Below are 5,437 nucleotides of genomic sequence, written 5' to 3'. Positions count from 1 at the left end.
CTTGTAGAGGGTATAGTATGGACGTAGTGGAATAATTAATGTCGGGCGATGGTTTTAAAGTAATTCACACGACATGAAAACTTTGTGGAAACGAGTCGGTTTACTGGACGTTAGTTTACCACAGAAAAGTATCTAGAGTCGACTGTGGCCAGCTGGAGAACGGCGAAGGGAAGCGACAATAGGGAGCTTAGGGCGGCTCAAGCTCTGAGAAAGCGGTAACACGGCGTGGCCTCCAGCCGCCTTAAGATGAGTGACAGCATGGGTGGTTGACCCCGACCCCATGCTGATGTACTGGGAAACAGACGGAGAACTTTACACCTGTTGATAAATGTCCGTCGTCCCGTTTTCTGTGAAACATGAGAGAAAGCCACGCAAAGGTACGGTGGAGCGGTCAACAGAAGTCAAAATATGCTTGTTCGTGACTATAGCAATTTCACGGTGAATTCACGGTCCGCAGAGCCTGAAGTAAATCAGGTGAAGAGCGAGCGACAGCATGAAAATCGCTGGTCTCCGATGGGAACATAGGACCAAGGAATTTGAAGTATTCTCCTGGGAGTCAGAGTTCTGGAAAACTTGGTGTTTGTGCAGACGCTAACCTTGATGGGTGGCCTGGGAGGAGCTATAAAGCAGAAGGTGAGAAGAAGGGAAATTTTGTGGGAATTTGTTCACTTCACAGAGCAGGCATTGGTCAGCGCTGGGAAGCGAAGTATAATTAACGCGACTTGCACTGCAATTGGCGTAAGCGATTTTGCTGGAGGGGAAACCGAGGCGAAGAGCAGACTGTGAGAAGTCTCAGTAGAGGTCTTCCGTTCTGAGCTTGCCTAGAGTGTGGACGTGGCGTTCTTTACTCAGCTTGCCTGAGAAAGAGTGAGCATCTCTGCAGTTTAGGACTTAGCAAATGGAACAATTGAGTTTTGGTTCATCTACGTACTGAGCAAGATAGCTAGGAGTGAATAGACGAGTGCAGCCTTGCAGCACCACGAGGTCGGCCGACGTCCACACAACGACGCCGCTCCGTCACGCTGTATTCGGTGATATTGCGCCCGCTCCGGCCACTGATTAATTTGTTGGATCACGTCGGCAAAGTTTCCACGAGGGTTTCATGGCCGGTGTACTGCAGAATTCTTCTCGCACTTCGCATTACGCCTGGGTCAGTCGATAGGAATTACTTTTGAGTTATCGAGCTTTACTCCACGCAAACGCAATTTATTACCACTGCCTGGTAGGAGAGTCATGTAATGTGATGATTGGAGGTCGTGAGTTAAAATAAATTTGTTATAATCGACTGCATCTGTTTTCAATCAAGTAGTTGAAACGCCAAGTAACATTCTCAATTAATTTTATGTTCAACATTTGCATCTGGTGTTCAATATCTGCATATAACATCAATGTGCACCCCTTTTTAATTAAAAGTGATCAATTCTGAATCAATTAATGTCAACACTGCCACCGCAGTTCAATCAGGAGTCACAGGGCCTTATTACTTTCTTTGCGTTATCCGACACTGCGGCAGTTTTGCACTCTCTGTTGATCTGTTAGTCAATTAGCTGGGGTGAACACACGCCAGAACCAGATAAGTGACGGGTGGGGTGTTACAATATTTTAATCACGTAATTGGAAAAACAGTGTTCTGTATAAATTTATTTAAAAAATTATTTAGAACAGCCCTGGAACTCGAGTGCAAAAAAAAAAAAAAAAAAAAAAAAAAAAAAAATCAGAACGCCTTGAACGACCAGAGATCGGACGTATTCACGGTAACCTACGTTAGTATGTTGTGCAGAGATGATTAGCAGTTGAACCACGTCGGCACTCAGGTTCCAGGTCAACACCGATATTGCGGCGCAACACCACCTACCCGTAAAACATGCAGGCAGCTCTCGTTCCCTCTATATTCCGAAGGTAAAAGATCAGTTTAACTTGAGCAAACACGCAGGATGCTCCCAGACGAGAGAGCACATTCCGGGAAGAGATGGGCAACATATTACTACCGCCCACATATATCTCGCGTAATGATCACAACGAAAAGATCCGAGAAATTAGAGCAAATACGGAGACTTACAAGCAGTCGTTCTTCCCACGCACAATTCGTGAATGGAACAGGGAAGGGGGGATCAGATAGTGGTACAATAAGTACCCTCCGCCACACACCGTAAGGTGGCTCGCGGAGTATAGATGTAGATGTAGATGTAGATGTAGACGTATGCGCGAACCATACCTCAAATTAGTGAGTTTGAAACCGGGCGCGCTATCGGCATGAGAGAATGTGATGCATCCATCCTCGAAATTGCTGCTCGTGTGGGACGAAGTGTTACGGCAGTGCAACGGCTGTGTGCTGAATGGCTGGCGGAAGGCCGTAGAGCACGACGAGATAGGTCAGGTCGAACCACTCACAACACGTGCGGCGGCGCGGTTCTTTCCGTACCTTTACGACTAACCTGCATCTACCTGTGAACATTGTCTCAGAATATCATCAGTAGGGAAGCCGTGCGAAACCTACTGTACTTCGACGAGAACCAGGCTGCAATTAAAGTCACTAATCTACGTTTCGGGAGAAAGTTTTCACACTACATGAAAAGTTGAAAATTTTGTCCTCAATTAATATATTCTGAAACTTAGGTGAACAAGTATCACTGCCAAGCCCGTGCTAGCCTTAACACAGTCACCCACAATCCGTTCCACTCACGTTAGCAAGTTTATGGTGTTGCATTTCCCGAAAACGTAATAGCTACAAAAGTACTGATTTTTTTGATTGATAATGCTCGCCAAATATTAAGACTGTCGGTATGAAATGCAGTCACAGTTTTTAGCCACCGACCTACTCAATACGCCACGCCGAATATAAGTCTTTTCTCATCACAAAATTTACTTAAAAATTCCGAAATTCCTACACGCCCATCGGAATAATTATGCCATCACTTTACAACACTTTTGATGTATGAAACACTGCTGGATCCGCCTACTTACTATTTCCATCGGAACTACCACTACAGACGTCCGAACTGTTTCATGAATAGGCTCCGACTCTTCTCTAGAATATTCTAAGTCTTCTCTACCACCCGAGAAGGGGCGCGAAGAATATTGGTCAGTGTACCCAACAGCCAATAGCGAAACAACATTCTCCCGCGTCAATCCGAGCTTTTCACCAATAACCAATCGCAAAATAGTAAACCTAACGACTGCACTTTTTACCGACGTAATTATCTAATATGCTGAAGTTTTGTTTATGCATAAAGTTATTTACTATTGTTATTTATACCTGAATTAACTTTCTCTTTACCATAAACTTACTTTACAAATCTATTCTAGAAAAATCCATATCCATACTTCTTTGAAATGCTCCCACACTAAATCCTACTACATAACTCGATAAACAATTATCTTCATATTAACCTTAAACCACACTCACGCATCATTCATACTGCTAAAACACATTTATAACATTTTACCTACACAAAAAGATATAATAACACTTTATGAAAATACTAAAACAGTTTATGAAAAACATTCTATTACTTTAGTGCACTCTAGTGGGCACAATCGAAACTAAATCAGTTCCCTATACAATACTGTCCTCTATCGGCTGATACATAGACTACGTGCGCGTCCAGTCTCACGTCACCATATGTCACTATCCAGCTCTGAGACACACCTCCCACTTAACCGCCTCCAAGGCAGGATCGGTATACGGCGCTACGCCTCACACTGTCGCAGCAAAGATAATTAAAAGGTGCGCCATCGCTTATCATGGAGACGGCATGGGGTACGTCCGCATTAAGCAGACGATAAACCAAAGATGTAACGGCGACAGACGGACACTGTCGAAATGCCGCACCGTCGGTCACCACGGAGATGTATACATTCGATGACCTGCGAGGGAAATGCAGACATCAAGCCCATGTTCTGGTGGAGACAAGAAACCACAGGGCACGACTGAGATGTGAAGATCGGAGAACAATCCGCAGTATACAGGCTTAAATAGTGTTTGGTCTGAAACTTGAACACAGAAAAATGTACCCACGGTCACAACATACTGCATAAGGGTCCAGTCTCCTCAGTCAGCCCATAAAATAAGCGAATTTTAAGATTTTCTTGGAAAAACCAATGAAGCAATCAGTGTAAGTCCTTTTGGATATTCTTTATTGATTTTTGGACAACATTTTCTAGCCGGCCGGTGTGGCCGTGCGGTTCTAGGCGCTTCAGTCTGGAACCGCGTGACCGGTACGGTCGCAGGTTCGAATCCTGCCTCGGGCATGGATATGTGTGATTTCCTTAGGTTAGTTAGGTTTAAGTAGTTCTAAGTTCTAGGGGACTGATGACCATAGATGTGAAGTCCCATAGTGCTCAGAGCCACTTGAATCATTTTTTGAACAAGATTTTCTGATTTTTGAAAAATTTTGAAGTTGCACAGTCCAAAGTGAGGTACATCCATGGCGGAAGTCCTGCACTCTATTAATATTATCTGAAACCGAACAGTTTTCTTAATCTTAGGATATTGCGTTCGGAGTAATAGCACAGTTTTTTGAAATTTGACAAACTGATAAAAAGGCGGACGTTTGAAACAAAGATGTAGTTTTGTCGGGTCACGCGTTCGGCATTAGCCAATGAATAAATTAAAATAAAAAATGACCTATTACTCCTTGCGGACATGTCCGAGTAGTAATTCAGCCAAATTTCAGAAGGATATCTTTATTAGTGTCCGCCCTCGTTGTCTCGCGCTAACGTTCTCGCTTCCCGAGCACGGGGTCCCGGGTTCGATTCCCGGCGGGGTCAGGGACTTTTCCCCATTACAGTCGGAGGAAGATAACGGCAAACCACCTCCATTAGGACCTTGCCTAGTAAGGCGGTGCGGGTCTCCCGCATCGTTCCCCTACGCTCTGTAAAGAAGCATGGGACTTAATTTCCATTTCCATCTTTATTAGTGCCCCAAAACTCATTCCGAAAGCTTAAAATACACTGTATCAATTTACATTGGCCACGGCCTTGCGGCAGTGGATACACCGGTTCCCCTTAGATCACCGAAGTTAAGCGCTGTTGGCCGTGGCCGGCACTTGGATGGGTGACCATCCGGGCTACCATGGGCTGTTGCAATTTTTCGGGGTGCAATCAGCCTCGTGATGCCAACTGAGGACATACTCGACCGAATAGTAGCGGCTCCGGTCAAGAAAGCCATCATAACGACCGGGAGAGCGGTGTGCTGACCACACGCCCCTCCTATCCGCATCCTCCACTGAGGATGACACGGCGGTCGGATGGTCCCGATGGGGCACTTGTGACCCTAAGACGGAGTGCTGCTGCTGCTGCTGTATCAATTTGCATTAGACAATTAAAACATGATGAACAGCCTAAACTATCTAACATAAATTGCGGTCTAGAAAGTAAAGGATTTTTGTACATATTTTTCAAAATTTTAACAAGTATGTTAAAATTGCTGTATCCT

The 5,437-nt window shown here is 44.8% G+C and overlaps 1 pseudogene; it reads left to right on the top strand.

Annotated features, from left to right (window-relative positions):
• The first annotated feature begins 4,970 nt into the window (after nt 1-4,970).
• On the top strand, nt 4,971-5,088 carry LOC124790371 (annotated as a pseudogene).
• The last annotated feature ends 349 nt before the right edge of the window (nt 5,089-5,437 follow it).

The sequence above is a fragment of the Schistocerca piceifrons genome, chromosome 3, assembly GCF_021461385.2.
Source record: "Schistocerca piceifrons isolate TAMUIC-IGC-003096 chromosome 3, iqSchPice1.1, whole genome shotgun sequence".
NCBI classification, from domain to species: Eukaryota; Metazoa; Arthropoda; class Insecta; order Orthoptera; family Acrididae; genus Schistocerca; species Schistocerca piceifrons.
Note: the sequence above shows the minus strand (reverse complement) of the source record. Positions and strands in the feature narration are given on the sequence as shown.